Source organism: Megascapheus bottae, chromosome 18 (assembly GCF_031878675.1).
Source record: "Megascapheus bottae isolate mThoBot1 chromosome 18, mThoBot2.hap1, whole genome shotgun sequence".
NCBI lineage: Eukaryota > Metazoa > Chordata > Mammalia > Rodentia > Geomyidae > Megascapheus > Megascapheus bottae.
This window is the reverse complement of record NC_143526.1, coordinates 19,381,308-19,403,142: the sequence shown is the minus strand read 5'-3', so window position 1 is coordinate 19,403,142 and position 21,835 is coordinate 19,381,308. Positions and strand designations below refer to the sequence as shown.

The 21,835-nt window shown below is 36.6% G+C and overlaps 1 protein-coding gene across 6 annotated transcripts in view; it reads right to left on the bottom strand.

The window, feature by feature from the left end:
* Tasp1 (taspase 1) overlaps window positions 1-21,835 on the bottom strand; it is a 207,608-nt gene that overhangs the window by 155,801 nt on the left and 29,972 nt on the right. Inside the window, exon 1 of one of the 6 annotated variants that reach the window (XM_090351981.1) lies at window positions 18,741-18,890. The exons of the other annotated variants lie outside the window; for them this stretch is intronic. The gene's annotated coding sequence lies outside the window, so the exon portion shown is untranslated. Of the gene's footprint in view, window positions 1-18,740; window positions 18,891-21,835 lie in introns of those variants that run through there. 6 annotated transcript variants of the gene reach the window in all.

Genomic DNA, 21,835 nt, shown 5'->3' with positions numbered 1-21,835 from the left:
TAATACTGTGAGTAGTTCTTGAAAATATAAACCATGGGCTGGGAATTTGGCCTAGTGGTACAGTGCTTGCCTAGCTTGCACGAAGCTCTGGATTCGATTCCACATTTGTGTATGTATAGCACATACACAAAAAGAAAAAAAAAGCCAGAAGTGGTGCTGTGGCTCAAGTGGTACAGCTCTAGCATTGAAAATGCCCAAGGACAGTACCCAGGCCCTGAGTTCAAGCCCAAGGACTGATAAAAAATAAAAATATTTATAGTCAGGTGATATTTGACCCAAAAAAAGCCTAAGATATACAATGGAGAAAACAAAGCTTCTCCAATTATTGATGCTGTGGGCAGCCACAGGTAGAAAACTAAAAGTGGATCTAAGTTTATCACCATGCATGAACATTAACTCAAAATGGATCAAAAGACCCCAATATCAGGCCTGAAACTCTGAAACTACTACAAGACAAAATAGAGAAGACACTGGAACTCATGGACATAGGAAGGAACTTCATGAACAGAATCCCAGGGTCAGAACATATTGGAGAGAGACTTGACAAATAGGTCTACCTAAAATTAAAACGTCTCTGCACAGCTAAAGACATAACTACTAAAACAGAAAGACAGCCAATCATCTGGGAAAAGATATTTACCAATAATACATCAGACAAAGGCTTAATATCTAATATTTACAGGGAACTTAAGAAACTAATGTCCCCCAAACCCAACAAACCAATCACTAAATGGGCAAGGGAACTAAATGAAGAGGTAAAAAAAAATGCTCATTATCTATGACCATAAAGGAAATGCAAATAAAAACAACCCTGAGATACCACTTTCCCCCAATCAGAATGGCCAATATTCTGAATTCAGACAACAGTAAATGCTAGCTGGGATGTGGAGAAGAAGGAACCATACTGCACTTATGATGGGAATGTAAACTAGCACAATCACTCTGGAAAGCAGTTTGGAGGTTCCTCAAAAAACTAAACATAGAGCTTCCCTACAACCCAGCCATACCAATACCCTAAGCAACATGACCAAGGACATATAATAAGGACACCTGCACAAACCGTGTTCATCACTGCACTCTTCACAATAGCCAAGAGATAGAAACAACCCAGATGTCCCACTACAGAAGGATGGGTACAAAAAAATGTGATACCTATGTGCAATGGAGTTCTACATAGCTACCAGACAAGATAAAATAAAGGCATTTGCTGGGAAGTACATGAAATTAAAAGCAAATCATGTTGACTGAAATAAGCCAAGACCAAAGAGACAAAAGGCACAAGGAGGGCAAGGAAGAGGATGACAAGTATTACAGTTCATGCAAGCCACACTCTCAAGTTCCAGAAATCTGAAGTAATTTTAAAAACTGGCTCCATTGTTTCAATAAGATCATTATTACCTAGGAAAATACAACCAATCTAAATCAATATAAAGGTTTTCAAATATTCAAAATTGTCTATAAACTTTTTCACCTCCCTGGAATTGTGCTGTATCCAAGAAAAACACGTATGACATTGACATAATTTAAAATACATACATACAACTGAGGAAAAAGTGTCAGGGATTAGAGACCAGTACTCCAAATAAGACCACAGGGCATTTACTTTGTTAATTCTAGTGCAGGGTGACAAAGAAGGATCCAACTTTAGATTTCTGCAGGTGCTTAAACAGTTCTGCCAGCACCACTTGTTGAAGAGATTGTCTTTCTTCCATTCTATTTTTTTTTTTGGCTCCCTTGTCAAAGATTAAGTGGCCATAGGTCTGTGGTTTAATATCTGGGTCATCAGTTACATTCCATAGATCTTCAGGCCTGTTCTTGTGCCAGTACCAAGCTGTTTTGATAATTATAGCTCTGTAATAGAGTCTAAAGTTTGGTATTGAAATTCTTCCTGCGCTGTTCTTTCTGCTAAGAAGTGTTTTTGCTATATGGGGTCTTTCATTATTCCATACGAAATTTTGGATTGCCTCTTCTATTTCTTTAAAGAATGACATTGGGATATTGATGGGTATTATGTTGAATCTGTAGATAGCCCTTGGCAAGATTGTCATTTTCACGATATTGATTCTTCCAATCCAGGAGCATGGGAGGTTTTTCCATTTGCTCAGTTCTGTTTTAATTTCCTTTTTCAGGGTTTTAAAGTTTTCATCAAAAAGGTCCTTTACATTCTTAGCTAAGGTAATTCCTAGGTACTTTATTTTCTTTGAGGCTATTGCAAAAGGAGTTGCTTTCTTGATTGTTGCCTCATTAATAGGAGATACACTAGGCCTCCTTGGCCCAGGTCGAAACTTTCTTAATAAGAACCAAGAATCACAACAAATCAGAGAAAGGCTGGATAAGTGGGACTGCATTAAACTGCAGAGCTTTTGTATGGCAAAGGACATAGCTAGTAAACTAATTAGGAAGCCTACAGAGTGGAGAAAATCTTCACCAACCATACAACGGACAAAGGCCTCATATCTAAAATATATCAACAGCTCACAAAATTGAATCAATCCAAAACTAATCTCCAAAGTAACAACCATCCCATTAAAAGATGGACCAAAGACTTAAAGAGATTCTTCTCTGAAGAAGAAACAAAAATGGCCTATAGACACATGAAGAAATGCTCAACATCTCTGGTCATAAAAGAAATGCAAATCAAAACAACTCCTTACTCCAGTTAGAATGGCCAGGATCAGGAAAGCTAATAACAACAGATGCTGGAGGGGATGTGGCCAGGAGGGATCACTACTACACTGTTGGTGGGAGTGCAAACTCGTTCAACCACTATGGAAAGCAGTATGACAGTTCTTCAAAAGACTAAACATATAGCCCCCCTATGACCCAGCAATTCCACTACTTGGCATTTACCCAACCACCAGAAACAAGGGTATACTAAATCCACTAGCACAATGATGTTCATTGCAGCACTATTTACCATAGCAAAGACATGGAACCAACCCAGATGTCCCTCATTTGATTAGTGGATCAACAAAATGTGGTATTTATACACAATGGAATTCTATGCTGTTGTCAGAAAGAATGACATCGCCCCATTTGAAAGAAAATGGAAAGACTTAGAAAAAATCATATTAAGTGAAGTAAGCCAGTCTCAAAGGAACATAGGCCCAATAGTCTCCCTCATTTTTCATAATCAGTAGAAACCTTGGGCTCTCTAGCAGAGATTTACAATAGAACAGAATCTAGACATTAAGCCAAATAGTACGACACTAAATGTAAGGACCTCCAGGATAAGGAAGCAAAAGCCATATAATGAGTGACTGTTGTCCTTAATGTACTATGTTATTGCTCATCTCCTTTCCATCCCTTGGTTATCTCATATTGTTCCAGTATCTCACTTTGTTATCTGATATATTGGATATATGCGTATTTGGTTATTTGAAATTAGATAGGGAAGGGGGGAAAACAAGATGAGGGGTGGAGGTGGAGGGGAGGGAAATGGGGACCAAGACATGAGAAAGGGTATCAATGTATGTGAAGTAATGCACCTTCTATCTGGCGAATATAATGTAACCTTTCTATTAATTACAATAAAAAATATATGAAAAAAAGAAATTCAATAAAAAAAGACCACAGGGCAAAAATAAGAAAAAATGTTAAGTATAATTGAGTTGAAAATAATTAATTGAAAATAATTAAATCCAAGAGGAAATGGCTATCTATGAAATGGAAAGAATTAACAATAGGCTTCCAGGAAGATAGAAAATGAAAGCCTCTACCAAGAATACTGTTGAGAGCTGGGCACTGGTAACTCACACCTGCAGTCCTATCTGCTCAGGAGACTGGGATCTGAGGATCATGGTTTGAAGCTATCTAGTACAGAAAAGTACATGAGACTTATTTCCAACAAACTACTCAAGCCAGAAGTGAGCATGCTGCTGCTCAAATGATAGAATGTTAGCCTTGAACAAAAAAGAAACTCAGAGACAGCACTCAGGTCCAGAATTCAAGCCTCAGGACAGACCAAAAATAAAAAACAAACAAACAAAAAGCAACAACAGTAACAACAAAAGAATACTGCCAAGTTGGGTTGAACTATAATGTCCCCTTACCCCGTATGTTTCCTCTTAGTAATTTTCCAGTCCATGGCCTTATCTTTCTTTATTACAAATGTCAAACCTGAGTATTATGAGTGTAGAAAATGGCTTATCAGTGGTCACTACATAGCAACAGTTACTCCCTTAAAGTCTGAACTAGGTTTCACAAGTGTCATGAACCTTTTTAGAAATACTAGTCATTGGGAAAATGCAAATGAAAAACTACCAAATGTCACTGTACAACCAATAAAGTAAAATTAAAGAGACTGCCAACTATTGGTTAAAAAATGTGAGCAACTTCATACATAGTAAAAATATACATGAAAAAACACTTTAACAATTTTTGTTAAAGTTAACAATATACTTATCATACACCCAAAAATTCAGAGTATGTGCGTGTGTGTGTGTGTGTGTGTGTGTGTGTGTGTGTGTGTTTGTGTGTGTGTGTGGAGGTTCTAGAGCTTGAACTCGGGGTCTAGGCACTGTCCCTTAGCTATTTTGCTCAAAGCTATGCTCTATCACATGAGCCATAGCTCCACTTTTGGCTTTTTTTCAGTACTTAATTGGGGATTTAGAGTCTCACAGAATTTCTAGCCTAAGCTGGCTTCAACCACAATTCTGAGATCTCTCTCAGCCTCCTGAATAGCGAGGATTACAAGTTAAGACAGCAGTGTCTTACATCAATGCTATTCTTTATGTAACTGAAATAAATGAAAGCTCATATCTACATAAAAGCTTGATATAAATGTTCATGTAAGTTTATTCATAACAGCCTAAAACTGGAAACAATGCAAATACCCATAAACTACTAAATGAATAAACAAATTAATACCTTTCAAAAGCTCATCAAATTGTTAAATTTCAGTTTAACATTAGTGGATTTTTTTTTGGGGGGGGGAATGATACCTGAAACAGGAGGATCAGGAGTTTGATGTAAAGTGCCTGGATTACATAGGAAGACCTTGTCTTAAAAAAAATCATTGTAATAATTAGTACACATCTAGGATTCTCCTAGCAGAGGATCACAGTACCTCAAAATCTATGTACATACGGTCATACAGGATGAGACTAAACCAAATGAATTCTAGGATATGGAAACAAGAGGTTTATATTTGTGATTGTTGTTCTCAGTGTACTATGTGCAGTTATTTTATCTTTTTTTTCCATTTATGGCTAATCTCATGAAGTTTCTATATCTGACTTTGTTGCCTGGCATATTGTATATACATTTATATGTTTTATTTGATATAGAGAAGGGAAGGGGAAAACAAGATGTTTCAGGGGAAGGTAGAGGGGGACAAAAGCATGAGAAGGGGTATCAATGCTTGAGAAGTAATGAACCCATCTATACATTATCCCGACAATAAAATTCAATAAAAAAATCATAAAATCAGCAAATTTAAAGTATGTGTACTTTATAAGGAGAAAGTGGAGAATGTTAGTATATGTCAAGTAATAGGTGTACTGCTTTTTTTACCAACTCCACGTAAGTAACATCATATTCTCTAAGTAACCAATGATGCCTTTGTCAAGCCTGTTCAAAACCTTTCATTGTTTTTTACACAAAAACTAAAATCCAAAATCATAATTCCCAATGATCACACAGCCCTATCAAATATGACCCCCCCCCGCCCCGCTTTCTCTTACAATGTGCAATCTTCTACTTTTCTCCCTTCCTGAACAGGAGCCAGAACTGCAGTTCCCTGCGCACAAAAAGAATGACCCCACTTCAAGATCTTTGTTATAGTTCATTCAGTTCTTTGAAATAAGTAAGATTAGCCTGGCTAGGTGGCTCACACCTGTAATCTTAACTACTCGGGAAGCTGAGATCTGAGGATTGAGGCTCAAAGCCAGCCCAAGCACTAAAGACTCTAAAGACCTTGAGACTCTTATCTCCAATTAATCACTAGAAAAGGGGAAGTAGGGCTGTGGCTCAAGGGGTAGGCAGTAGCCTTGAGCTGAAGATCTCAGGGACAATGCCCAGGCCCAGGGGTAGGGTGGTAGCCTTGAGCTGAAGAGCTCGGGGACAGTGCCCAGGCCCAGAGTTCAAGCACAAAGAAAGAGAGACAGAGACAGAGAGAGAGAGAGAGAGAGAGAGAGAGAGAGAGAGAGAGAGAGAGAGAGAGAGAGAGAGAAAGAGAGAAAGAATTTGTGGCTATTAAATCCAAACAGTACAAGAGCAAGGACTCAATATTTATGTACCCAATACTATGCATCTGGTATTGGAAATATAAACACAACTACATAGACATAAAAATTTATGGGGCTGGGAGTTTGGCCTAGTGGTAGAGTGCTTGCCTAGCATGCACAAAGGCCCAGGTTCGATTCCTCAGTACCAAATACATAGGAAAAAAAAAAGCTGGAAATGGTGCTGTGGCTCAAGGGGTAGAGCACTAGCCTTGAGAAAGTCCAAGGACAGTGCTCAGGCTCGGAGTTCAAACCCCATGACTGGCAAAAATAAATAAATAAAAATAAAAATTTATGACTCTATAGACATAACGTTTTATCATATAGATTAATATGTAGCTATGATATAGAAACCCTAAGCCTTAATTTTAATTATGTTCTAAAATCTAAGTGCCAGTGATTGTATAGATTCCCTTCTTGAATACTTGTTTGTTAAACACGTCCTTTGAAATATGATGTAAAAACCAATATTAACAAATTCTTTAATAAAAAAAGAAATAATTAAGATTAGCAGGTGAGTCAATGAGGGAAGAAGGTCATTAAGACCATATGCCAGTAAAGCCTGTGCACCAGTAGACTAGGACTGTAATTCTAGCTACTCAGAAGGCTCTGATATGAGATCAAAGCTAGAACCTTGAGTAGGAAAATCAGACTTCTATCTTCAGTTAAAGACACATATACACACACAAACACACACACACAGCCAGAAGTGGGTTATGGCTCAAGTGGTAAGGAGACAACCTTGAGAAAAAAAGCTAAGAGACTGTATACCCAGTTCTTAAATTCAGGAACTGAGTTCAAGCCCCAGAATATTCACGAAAAAATTAAAATATATATGTATATCAGCTCAACATAGCTGATATCCTCAGGTGACAAGTATTATAAGAAAAAATAAAGTAGGGCCAGGAGTTTGGCCTAATGGTAAGAGTGGCTGCCTAGTATGCATGAAAAGACCCATAATCGATTCCTTGGTACCACATACATAGAAGAAGAAAAAAAAAAAGCCAGAAGTGGTGTCATGGCTAAAGTGATAAAGCTCTAGCCTTCCGGGGAAAAAAAAAAGTCCAAGGACAGTGCTCAGGCCCTGAGTTCAAGCCCTAGGCCTGGCAAAAAAAAAAAAAAAAAGAAAAAAGAAAGTAGAATAAAGGTAAGATAAGCACTCTTTCCTTTGACCAAGACATCCTCCCAGTATCTTCACATAGCTTTTTCCCTCATGTCAACAATTTCTGCTCTAATGACTTCTAATCAGAGGATATCTTACTGCTTTAACTAAAACAGCATTTTGCCAGAATTCCCCAATTATTTTCCTTTGTTTTACTTCTTCACTTTTCTTAATAGCAGTTTTCCCAATTTGATATTATAGTTTTTATTTGTATTCTTTTTATAGCAATAAACCCTATACCTTACTTTTTAAAAGTGCTCTATCTCAGTGTCTAAAACGATTCTTAGTGCAAGGAAGGTTCTCAATAAACATTTACAGAATGAATGAATAGAAATTAATTACAATTATGTATAAACAGAATAATTGATTATTATGAACTAGAATCCCTTAAGCAAAGCTAATGTGTTCTTAATTCTTACACAGCATTCCTATGCCAGGAAAATTCCAGGAAAGTTGAATGGCATGTTAAGAATCTTTTCTTGATTTAAACAAGAGAAATATTTCTTGGTTTTAATTATAGCACTTTAGATAGCAGATGAAAATCATTAGGAAATGGCCCCATTTGTAAAAAAATTTATGTATGTGTAGAAGTAAATCAAAATAAAATGCTAATTTTAAAAAAGAGAAAAACAAAAATAAACTCAGGTAACAGTAAAGATTAAAGCAAAATATATATTTAATATTATGTGCAATCTTTAAAGGAGGTTAAGTCTTTCTTAAAGTGAGATCCTCTGAAGAAAGGGGTGACAAGGCTAAAAGGCAAGTCGAGTGCTATTGATATTGACCCATCATGACACAGAAGCTCCGTCTTTTCATGAAGTCTGGGTACACCATGCCAAAGCAGAGGTCTACAAAGCATTACTCTCTCACTATAAACCACAACCTGTATTAGCCATCTTATTTTCTTTGCTGAAAGCATAAAATAACACAAGAACTGGTTTTGAGGCTATAGGGCACTGCAGCTTTGGGGATTTATTATATAACTTGCATTAATAGTTCAGACAGACACAAACACTTAAGTTTGGAAATGCTGGACAAAACTCAACTGGTACACACCATTTAAGAAATGATGGTTTATGTTTTGCCACTTTTCCATCTTCCTTTAAAAAGTAGACATTAATAGGAGGTTACTTTGTCACTCCAGTACAAGTTCAACAAACCTATCACTAGATGAATGAAATACGGAATGGATATTTTACCATATAATACCTGTTCAAAACTAAGTATGCTATCAAAATTACTTTAATTACTGCTTCCACAAACTGATAGCTTTATTTATGTTGAAGTGATAAGAAAGGAGAATAGCTTTTGAAACTAATTTTCTTAAATTATGTCCATGTTGGGAATATAGAACAGTGATAGAGCAATTACATGTACAAGAACCTATGCTCAACCCCAGCATCACAAATTTTTAAAAAGTGGGGGGATGGGGAGGGTGATAAAAACAGTATGTGTACTCACAGCCCCTTTCAACTTAATACTAGAAAAATGTAATTTATCTATCTTACCTTACACTATCTCCCCTAAGAATTATTCATTCCTAGGCCAGGTGCGGTGGCTCACGCCTATAATCCTACCTACTCAGGAGGCTGAGATCTGAGGATCAAGGTTCAAACCTTGATCAAAAGGACCAGAGGCTCTTATCTCCTATTAACCTCTAGAAAACCTGAAGTGGGACTTAGCTCAAGGTTAAGGCAGTAGCCTAGAGCTGAAGGGTTCAGGGACAGAGCCCAGGCTGAGAGTTCACACCCCATCTCTCCCTCCCTCCCTCCCTCCCTCCCTCCCTCCCTCCCTCCCTCCCTCCCTCTCTCTCTCTCTCTCTCTCTCTCTCTCTCTCTCTCTCACACACACACACAAATTATTCATTCCTTACTACTTCATCATCAATTTTCACTATTTACAAGATAAATGAGGGTCAATAAAATTGAACTACTAACTCAAAAATTATTTGAGGATTTTTTTTTATCGGCCAATTAAGTTCAAATTTTCAAGAATGGTTGAAAGATTTCCAATTTAGACTCCTTTGTGGTGCCATAGGTTATGATTCATTCATTCAACAAATATTTATTGGGCACTTATGTGCCTAGCAATGCTTTCCTAATTCAGGCTTTGTAGACCACACAGTCAATGCTTCAACTACTCAACTCTGCCATTGTGGCATAACAGCAGCCAGAGAAAATACACAAATGAATAACCATGGCTGTATTCCAGTAAAACTTCATTTTGTAAACTGAAATTCAAATTTCATATAATGTTCTGATGCCATAAAGTATTAGTCCTCTTGATTTTGTTTCCATTATTTAAAAAACCAAAAACCATTAGGAATTTACAGGCCATTCAAAAGCAGGCAAAACTGTTTTGCTTTCTGGCCAGTTTGTCAAAAAAAAAAAAATTCCAATCTTGGGGGTGCAACAGTAAACAGATCAGAAGAACATCCTAGCCTCAATTCCAGCTGCAGGCAGTAAGAAGTTAAGTACAGGGGCTCATGGGGTACTTTAATGGAAGAGCATATACTCAGCATGCTCAACTGCATTTGACACCATTAAAAAAAAAAAGGATGGGAAAGAGGGAGGGAAAAGAAAGAGAGAAAAAATAGCCATTGGTATCCATTGATTTTAGAATACTCCTGTACTCAATTGCTCCCTCCCCCCCCCACTCTCTGCCTGCCTTTGTCTCCCTGTTTTTTTCCTTTCTCTCTTTTTGTATTGCCTCTTTCCCTTCTCTCTCCTCACTCATCTACTCTTTGCCTCACACACATTATACACAGAGACCAAAATCTATGCATGCTCAATAGCTTATACAAAAATGGCATAAAAGCTGGGATGTAGCTCAGTGTTCGAGAACATGCCTAGCATGCATGGGATGTGGGTTCAATTTCCAGTATGTTTTTAAGTGTGTAGATATTCAGTGCTACATATTTGCCAGGCATGGGGACATATATTTACAATCCCACCTCTCAGAGGCTGAGGATCATGATTTCTGAGGCGAGCCCTGGCTACCTCCCACATTCCAAACTAGCCTGGTCTACACTGTGAGACTCTGTTGTAAAAAGAACCCCCCTCCCAAAAAAAGAGAGAACTTTTTAAATAAAATTACTATTTGAAAATAACCCATACACCTCATCCTATATTTTTCAAATCATCTCTACAATGCTTATACTACATAATATAATTTTAATGCTCTGCAAATAGTTGCTACACTGTATCATTTAGGAAATGACAAGAATCAAATTATATATGTTCAGCAGAAACCCATTTATTTTCTGGAATATTTGTATTCTATGCTCGTTTGGATTCAGAAATACAGAACCCATGTATTCAAAGACTGACTACATTGGGTGGCTTAGTAGATAGCATTAAATACAATGCTCAAAAATATAATAGGCTGATCTCGCAGAGAATAACAGTCGGGAGTCATTGTCACAATATAGAAATGTTAGCAACCAGATTCATGTAAGGACTTGCTGGTCCTCATGAATTTCATACGACTCTGTAATGCTCATGTTACACTCCATCCTCTCTTCTAGTTTGCTGGGTAATAGTGAAAGGGGTACGATAAATAGTAAATTCTGACAAAAACTGGGAAGGCCTTTTCTGTTTAAGTAAAATGGAATGGGTGTAATTGGGAATGAAGGTGAAAATTGGAACCAAGGTGGAGAAGATGGAGTGTATGTAGAAGGGCTGTTAAACAATGTAAAACATGGTTGCATTATTTGTGGAGGCTCAAACTTGTGAAGGTTAAATACCATAATTTTTCCATTTGTTCTGCATTTTGATTCTGAAAGAAAGCTGGCTTTGCCCATTTCTTATTAAAAAAAACTTGTTGTAAATCCAGTTGTCTAATGGGATCTATATGAAGTTAGCTATGTCTGTATGCCCTTCTCCCACAAAATACTGTATAACTAGTGTGCTTGTAGTAGTTAACTCCACCATCTTTGTAAGCTAATGAAATTGTGAGTCACCCATTTATATCTTAATTTCTAATCATGTCAGTTATTGAATGGGTATCTCCTTAGCCTGCTGATTTCTTTTTCTTTCTAAAGAAAGTGGGTGGAGAAATTAATTTAGACTCTGTTTGCAATAAAAAGAATTCATTTAAAAAAATATATAATAGGCTGGGAGATCGGTTATGGTCAGAAGTCTATAAAGAGACAAAAGACTAAAGAGCTATTCATAATTTATTTTTCTTATGTTTTTTACATCAATTCAGATGTACCAAAGTATATCAATAGTCCACTATCCAGGACACACACCAAAACAAAAAACAAACAAACAAAAACCCTCCTGCAATTTTCATCAATCCAATTTAAATGGGCAAAAGACTGAAAGTTAATAAATATGCAACCACATATGTTCCAGAAATTCTAATAGGTATATACCCAAAAGAGATAAAAACAATAACTCAAATACCTATGTAGGAATGTTCAGCAAAACAGTATTCACTACAAAAAAAAGGAAGAAGAAAACAAAAGTCTATAATGGATAAATGAATAAATACTGAATTAGCCTCCAAAAAAAAAGAAATCAAGTACTAATATACTACAACATGAATGGGCCTCAAAAACTTTACATTGAGTGAAAATCCATACATAAAATAAGGTATGATTCCACCTGGCGCCAGTGGCCTTACACTTGTAATCCAACCTACTCAGGAGGCCCAACTCTGAGGACTGAGGCTGGAAGCCAGCCCAGGCAGGAAAATCCACGAGACCTTATCTACAATTAACCACCACAAAAGCTGAAAGTAGAGCTTTGGTTCATATAGTAAATTGCTAGCATTGAGGGGATAGTACTCAGGTCTTGTTTACATGTCCCAGGACAGACATCGAAAGAAAATGGGAAAAGAAGAAGGTATCACTTTATTTGTATGAACTATCTATAAATTATCCAGATTAGACAGATCCATAGAGACAGCAATTAGGATTTCCAGGAGACAGAAGAGAGGTCTAGTAAATAACTGCTTAATAAAAGTGATGTTTCTGGGTGAAGAATGTGGCCTAGTGGTAGAGAGCTTGTTTCGTATGCACAAAGACCTGAGTTCAATTCCTCGGTACCACATACACAGAAAAAAGCCAAAAGTGGTGATATGCCTCAAGTGGTACAGCAGTAGTCTTGTAAAAGCTCAAGGACAGTGTCTGGACCCTGAGTTCAAGCCTCAGGACTGCTAAAATTAAAAAAAAAAAAAAAAAAAAGATGTTTCTTTGAGGAAATAAAAATATTTAGAATAAGATAGAAAAAGTAGTTAAACATCTACAAATACTTTAGAACTAGAAAATTAGTCTATTTTAAACAATTTTATTATGTGTTCTTTAACCTTAATTAAACAAATAAAGACAAACACAAAGCACATACTCTTATCATTCCATTTATGTGAAGTCCGAAAGTGGGCAAGATTAGTAATAAAAATCAGAATAGGTATTTCTCTGTGAATAGCTGGAAATTTTTATTCCATAATCTGAGTCCTCATGACTCAAAGCAATGTTCATTCTGAAAAATCCCCAAGGCTGTCCCCCTATAACAAATGTTATATTTTTCTGTATGCATACTATGCTTACTAATTTTTTTAAATTATAATGCAATAATTTTTAATCAAAGATTAAATGCAATTTTTATTTGCTACCACTGTGGGTCCAAATGATCTATCTTAATTGTTTCTTAGGACTTTGTGTATTTTTAAGTCAAACTAAAAGAAAAAATAAAATAAAATGGAAATCTCTATTCTTCATTCCAAACAGTCTCTCTCAGGTCATTGGGAATTGAAGCTAGGAAATCTTTTTTTTTTTTAATTGTATTTTATTGTTGGGGTAATGTATAAAGGTGTTACAGGTACATTCATCAAGTAGTGGGTGCATTACTTCTCGAACAATGATATCCCTTCTCAAGCTAGGAAATCTTTCTAGACAAGCACTCTTAATTTGATCATGCTCTACTCCTTTTGACTTTAGGTATTTTGTTTGTATGGTTTATTTTGTCTGTTGTTTTCTTTTCTGATAGAATCTCATCCTAATTTTTCCCAAGTTGACATCAAACTACAATCCCGCTACCTTTGCCTCCAGATTATCTGGCATGCATTATCTGCACATGACTTGTTTTTGAGACAGTCTTACTCATTTATGCGCAGACTGACTGGAATCACAATCCTTCTATCTCTACTTCAAAAGTAGCTGACATTGCATACACACACACACACACACACACACACACACACACACACACACACATTTTTTTTCCTCCTGTTGGTAGTGGGGCTTGAACTTTGGGCCTGGGTATTGTTCCTGAGCTCTTTAGCGCAAGGCTATTGCTCTACCACAAGTCACAGCACCATTTCTGATTTTCTGTCTGTTAATAGGAGACAGGAGTCTCTTGGACTTTTTGTGTCCCGGGCTGGCTTTGAGCTGATCCTCACATCTTAGCCTCCTGGGTAGTTAGGATTACAGGCATGAGCCACAGGCTTCTGGCTCTTTTATTCTTTTTTTTTTTTTTCTGCCAGTCCTGCTTGACCACAGGGCCTCAGTACTGTCCTTGGGCTTTCTCAAGGCTAGAGTTCTACACTACTTGAGCCACAGCACCACCTTTGGCTTTTTCTATGTGTGTGGTACCAAGGAATCGAACCTGGGTCTTCATGCATGCCAAACTCCCAGCCCCATTGGCTCTTATATTCTTAATTAGAGCTTCAGTGACTTAAAAACCAAGGAAATGGGCACATGAAAAGAAGTAATTACATAATATATATTGAAGAAGTTATGGCTTTCAGACGGATCAAAGTTACAAGAGGAAAAATCTTTTCTAAACCCGGCAACAATATAATTGCTATAGTGTGGATGTGGTTTGTGTCTCCATTCTGCTGGAGGTCTTATTCTGTATGGTGACACATCCGAAGGTAATGAGTCTCTGAGAGTGGGTCCTAGTAGTTCCTTAAGTCATAGGAAGCACACCCTCAGGAGGGAATTCCCAAGGGATGCTGGCAGATCTCAGAAAATGCGGTGGCTCACACTTGTAATCCTAGCTACTCAGGAGGCCGGGATTTGGTTCAAAACCAGCCCTGGCACTAAAGTCGAAGAGACTCTTAACTCCAATTAACTTTTAGAAAACAGAAAGTGGGGCTTGGCTCAAGGATAGGGTGGTAGCCTTGAGCTGAAGAGCTCAGGGACAGCACCCAGGCCAAGTCCAAAGCCGAGGACCAACCAAAAAAAAAAAAACAAAAACAAAAAAGGTTGTTGAAAAAAGCTGGAATTTGGCCGCTCCCAACTTTCTCTGCTTACTGACTAGAAATATCATCACTTGATCCAACATAGGACCCCACTTCTGCCATCTGCTATTGACTATGATGTCCTAACCCAAACTCAGCCAATGTTAAATTGGCTAGAAGAGTTTCTCTTCTAGGCTTCCCATTATAGCAGGGATGGCAAATGTACACCATTGCAACAAATTGATTAGGGAAGGGAGTCTGCCTGGACTGAGCTTGAACCTCAATCCTCCCCATTCTCAGCCTCACAATTAGCTAGGATTATAGGCATGGAGGTACCAGTTCCCTAAACGCTTTCTCTTTATAAAGCTTATTGTTTGGGGGCACTTCATAATAGCTCTTAAAAGCACTCATAAATACAGTAACTAGCAACTAGCTATTTAAGCTAGGAATCACAATTAGAGGGCCTAAGACTTGCCCATGTTGCCTCTCCCAGCTTATCACCATTTCTTTACACAGCTCCTAGGATATAAAAGATGAATATGGGGCCGGGAGTTTGGCCTAGTGGTAGAGTGCTTGCCTAGCATGCACGAAAACCCAGGTTCCATTCCTCGGTACCACATACATAGAAAAAAGCCAGAAATGGTGCTGAGGCTCAAGTGGTAGAGCTCTAGCCTTGAGAAAGCCCAAGGACAGTGCTCAGACCCTGAGCTCAAGCCCATGAAAGGCAAAAAAAAAAGATGAATATGAAGGGTATAAGCTTACCAAGTGTACTGTCCTTTTCTCATTTCTGAATATGATTCGAATCAAAACAAGGTTAAAAATATGGCAACACACTTTTATTTTTAGTAACTTTAATTGTGATAACGTTATTTTCCAGTACTAAAATAATTAGAGAATGTGGACATTGATAAAGCTCTGCAGGGCTGAATTGAATGTGGCTTCATGGTAGAGTACTTGTCTAACATGCATGAAGTCAATTCCTCAGTACCACATAAACAGAAAAGGACAGAAATGGCACTATGGCTCAAGAGTGCTAGCCTTGAGCAATAGAAGCTCAGGGACAGTGCCCAGGCCCTGAGTTCAAGCACCAGGACTGGCAAAAAAAAAAAAAAAAGTTACATCCTTACAGTATGTCATAAGCAATAAATATAGGAAACAACAGTTCTCAGGAGCAGAGGATGATATACTACATTCTCTAAAGTAATACCTATAGATGGAAGCCAGTACTTACATTTTCATGTCCCTAAAAAAAAATTTTTAAAATCTGCTATCATCCATATGTTGAATAAAAAGTCTATGAAATTATACTTTCAGTGACGTTAGGAGTTATTCTGGAAAGCTCAGCCACGTAAGAATATTTTCAGCCAAATACTAGCCAACTATAAACAATTAAGACATGCTTTACTGAGATATATTCTATTAATTATGTTTGGGTTTTAGTCAATTATAACATTTATAAATAGTTCTCCCTACAATAAAATACAATGAAATAAATAAATGAAAAGAAATTTCAAGAACTAATGAAACCTTAATAAGTTTCAGCAGAATTAGCCAGAATATATTTTTATTAAGCCCAAATGAAGTATCTTTCATTCATTAATACTGAACCACAGGGCATACTTAAAAATCAGAGGCTCAATTATCTTAAAAAGAGTTCTCAAGGAAGTTTAAAAAAAAAACTTTCCATTTTCATTCTGTAGCTGCTCCTTACAACAGAAAATATTCTTTTTTGGCAATCTCTCTTCCTCCCTTTCCTCAGGACATATTTACAGATGCACCAGCTGCTTTGTACAGACATGCTAAAAGTTCTAACTGTGGTTGATCAAAGTTGGAATGCCTGAGGAAATTACTCAACTTGGACAGTTGAGAATTATATCTAGCCACATAGTTACAGTGCTCCACTTTTAACATGTGTTAAAATAATATTTCAGCTATCCTGGACTTAAGTTGAGAGAACATTTGTTTGTATCACATTCTGTGAACATTTGAGACACATACAGAATGTTGACTACCAATATTTAGTATCTGTGACAGTTCCCTTCTTTTTAACTGTCCCATTATACAAAAGACAACATATTTTATTCAAAGAAGAAAAGAAACTTCACACAACAGCATTTGTACTAGGAAAACCCTTCTATGATCTTAAAGTCCCCATGGTCTTCTGGAAATGTCAGAACAAGCTGAAACAAATGTTGGTGTTTATTCATTAAAGCATTTGTTAATCTGGCATGACATTTTCTGTCAACAAAATAGAACCATATCTCTTAAAATATTTAATTTTAAAATCTCTGCATATCTACACTCACCTTTCTTCTATTATTAATCTGCCTAGTTTATGAATAACCATAACATAACTGAGCAGAAAAAAAATGACATAACAGTGGTTTATTTTCACTTTAATTGAAAGCTACAGAATTGCAGTTCAAAGAGTTATTTGTCAAATATAACACAAATATCTGAAATAAAATATTGGCTTCAAGAGACTAGCACTTTTGAAATTGTTTTAAACTTTGTTTTCATTGGATTCTTCCAATGAAGGTACATGATACCTGAAATTGTCCTTACCATATAAGCTACCATAGAAAAGACACATATAGCTATTTTTCCAGTATTGCCAATTTTGGAAACCACTTACACTTCTCTTCGACTTAAATGATTAACCTTTAAACCATGTTGACAATAATTTGAAAATATCACTTAAAAAAAACCTATCAGACTTCCATCATATGACACAGTCAGAATGAGGTTACTTTCCAGCCTTCTACTGCCTATGCTTCTTTTTATTAAAAAACCTTTCCAATCCACTAGAAAATGCTAACATCATACTCCTGGAAAGAGTTTCCCACTCTGAATTTTCTGGGCACCTTACTGGATAGTAGTGTTGACTCCTTATACTAAGGCATACGCATGGCATGGATTGTCAGGAAATTTGTATACCATGCAAAAAGCTAGACCCTGGGTAAAAATTAGTTCCAGTAAATATTCTATGGCACTGCAAATGGGCACAGAACATTTGTCATCTGAAATGTCTAGAATTTGATTTAAAGCTGTTTTCTGTTGTGACATGAAATAATTATTCTAGCACTTAGGTGAAGTTTGCTACACACATTAGATTAGAGGGGGGAGCAATGGGAAAAATATAACTAATGAGAGGAGGAGAAAGATAGGAAAGGGTAGGGGGGAGGGAGAAAAAGAGAGGGAAACGGAGAGAAAAAGAGGGCAAGAGTGGAGCAAGGATGGAGAGACAAAGAAAGGGAGGGAAGACAGTCCTTCAAATTAAATTTCATAATATCAGCCTGTGGTTTGCTGAACAAAGAAAAGTCTCAAAAGCAAATAAATGCAAAAGAGGTAGTTATGAGGCTATGAGATGATGGTTCAAGTGATATGTATCCAAATAAGCATGCATATATATTTATACACACACACACACACACACACACACACACACACAGATAGAAAAAAAAAAACACTTTAAACATCACAACACTGTAAGCCCTAGGACCTATATATCTCATCAAATGCTTTCTGTGTATTATCCCTATGTTCACAGAGAAGGAGAATATTTCACATTGAAATCAAAGCACAGGATTACTACCAACTCTATCACACTACCATGTGTTGCTTTAAATAGCTCAAAACTAAATTTCAAAATGAAGTTTATTCTTGAGAGTAACAAGTCTCAGAGAGAAATGAGGACTTACATACAAAGCTACATGCTCCTCAGGAACCATTAAGTTTGGATTTAGAAAAAATCTACATAGACTTCACCAAGATGAAACATCTCACAGGTCCACACAACATATCCAGAAATGGCTGGAAAAGGCTGAAACAATCTTCTTGTTTCCATCAGTATCAAATAAATCACGACAAGCTCAGAAAGGTATTCTTACTTGGTCAAAAGCTAATTCAAGACTTTGATATAGGACAAAATTAATGAAAATTAGTTCAATTTTCTTTGTCTTCCTTTCGGGGAAGAAAGGAAAAAAGAAAGGGGTGGGGGAAATCATTGCTTTTCCATTAAGCAGGTATTATGGTCTGAGAAAAAAAATAAACATACCTAATGTGTAAACACAACCAGTAAGTTACAAGTTGCCCCTTAGAACTAAAGGCAAGAATCAGCATCACTACTCAAAAAAAAAAAAAAAGTGTGGTAGAACATAACTTACTTTTACTGTCCCAGGCTAACTGGGCTCTGTCTGGTGCTTCTTTGTCTGTACATGGCCACCCACAGCCTGTCTTCTAATTAAATCAATGCTCTAGCAGCAGAACAAGCAAACAAGTTGCCTCCCATCTGTGTACAGCTCTTCAGGACACATTTCCCTTGGTCAGAAGGTAGAAATTCTTGAGAGAGGTGATTTTCTCTGCCTCTTCACAAGAAGGACATGGATACTTGGCTGGATGCAACTCCATGAAGTGTAACTGTGTGTGTACACCTCAAAAAAATAAAACAAAAAAATGCAGAGAAACATAAAGACTCCATAAACAGCTAGAAGACACAAAAACACTGAAGCACCACTGGAAACACTACTAAACAGGCAAAACAGCATCTCTGAAATGCTAACAACTCAAAAATAAACAACCAAAAAGAAAAATAAAATGAGCTTCTAAAGTAAAAATTTTATTTCATGCAATGAAAACACCCTAAGTGCTAAAGGTAGAAAAAAAAAAGTAAATCTTGCACTTCACATATATAATGTAAGATTCCCCCTCCCTGGTTACAAAGAATAACAGATATGTCAAAGTTTGAGAGAACTGACACTTTCAAGAGTGGTAGGTCCAAATTAGACTTAGCAGCCATATTATAGTTAATTGGCATTTAGTTATATGTGACCTAAATGCATCAAGCTGTCTTTCCAACGCTTTCAGCCCTGGAATGGAGTAGATGGAAGGGGAAGAAGAAGCAAGGAGCTGCTAAAATACTGAGCTACCATGCAATTACAAAAGGATAATTTCTGCAGATAAGAAATATGTAGGAAAATAGAGATGCTAATTTATTATTAAGCAAAATTTACTATCGCAACTCAACAGAAGTGACTAAAGCAAATGCCCTCCTTTTTTACAATAAAAATCAAACAACTTAAATGAGGCAGAGAACAGATTATGGGGAAGCAGGTGCTTTCAGAGAAACTCCATAGCACGTTTGGTAAGGAAAAGGTGGGGGGAATATATTAGGCCCCTCCCAATGTCCTTTGCCCATCCTAAGTAAGTACAAATACCAAAAACAAACAATACCACCTCCATGACCACTAAGCATTCCAAGTACTAGTAGACCTAAGGTATTCTTTCCATCTCCCTGAAACACCTAGAAAATTAGACCAGAAGATAAATCCCAGGGAAAGCTAGAGTAGCCAATTACAGCAGCTGAACAGAGGCCTAGGCTAGGATCCACCTGCAACAGACTACTCAACAGTGATCAACATTCTGAATATACTGCCTAAAGAAATGTATGCAGAACTGATTTGGGGAACAAAAACTATAAACAGACAAATGTATATAATTAATACTCACATTAATAATGTATATATGTTAAATTATAAATACCTATTTTTTTTATAACACTACCCATCTGGATAAAAAATTATTCTTGGGAGGGAGGAAGGGAAATGGGGACCATGACATGTGAAAGGGTATCAATGTGTGGGAATTAAGATACCATTTATCTGGCAAATATCATGTAACCCTTCTATTAATTACAATAAAAAATATATTAAAAAAATTATTCTTAAAAGATTTTGTATTTGGTTATTTGAAATTGGATAGGGAAGGGGAAAAAACAAGATGAGGGGTGGGGGTGGGGGGGAGGGAAACGGGGACCAAGACATGTGAAAGGGTATCAATGTATATGAATTAATGCACCTTCTATCTGGCAAATATCATGTAACCCTTCTATTAATTACAATAAAAATATATGAAAAAAAGATTTTCCTATAAGACTAAATGAAAGGATCTCTAGGATATGGAAACAAGAGCTTTATCTTGTGATTGTTGTTCTTAATATACTATGTTATTTCTCTTCTTTTTTGCCCTTTGGTTAATCTCATTGTTACTGTATCTGACTTTGCTACCTGGTATATTGTATATACGTTTATTTGTTTATTTGAAATAGGAAAGGGAGGGGGAAATAAGTTAATTGGGAGGGGGTTGGAGGAAGAGAATTAGGGATAAAAACATAAGAAGGGGTGTCAATGTGTGAGAAGTAATGCACCTACTACCTGGCGAATGTAACTGTAACCCATCTATACATTACCCCAACAATAAAAATTTTTTTAAAAAATAGATTTTCCTAGAGTTTTAGAAACAGTGGAAATTCTGGGTTATAAAATGACTCAAAGACAATGGGCTCTTTTAGAAGAATGATATAAAAATTAGTGCTCAATATGTTAGCCTAGGAATAAGAAAGCATTTGGACAATCAATCAGTTTTAACCACTAATTCCTATCTTCTCTAACCATAGGGAACCTTAAAAATGGATCATATTAACCAAAGAACTATTGGGTCCACTTAGAACACATATGTTCAACAAAATACTTTCAATTACTTTGTTTTGTTTTGCTTTAGTATTCGGGGGAGGGTGGTTGTCTGTGGTGCTGGGGCTCAAACTCAGGACCTCATGCATGCTAAGCATATAATCTACCACTGATCAACATCCCCAGACTAACAAAACATTTTTCACAAATGAGCCTGTTCAATTTGTCCCTCACTATCCCTCACCATCTAAAATTGGGAAGCAAATCCTAATCACTGTTATTTTTTCATATATTTTTATTGTAATTAATAGAAAGGTTACATTATATTCACCAGATAGAAGGTACATTACTTCACATACATTAATATCCTTTCTTATCCAGAGAATACTACCTACCTTAATTAATTTCAAAATGAACTGGACAACGTTTCTCAATAGCTATAAGCTCTTCAAAATCTCTGCAAGATTCGCCAGTTTATAGTTCATATTTCATTTATTATTCCTCATTCAACCTTTTTAAGCCAGATCTTAGTACTTTTTTAGAAAAACTTTAATATGCAGAGAGCTTACGTATTTCAGGAATCATTCGTTTTCAATGTGAATCCATGAAACACATCTTCTACTTTAAGGACATTCCTACGAAGATACTAGCATCATAACCCACATCTAGAAGCAATTTCTTCAAAGAAAAAAATCCACACTGGAAGCTACATATGAAATGTGCTAAATAATAGCCTGGAGTTTTTAACTGACTATCCCTAAAACAAAAACTAATTCAAAGCAGCCAAGAAAACA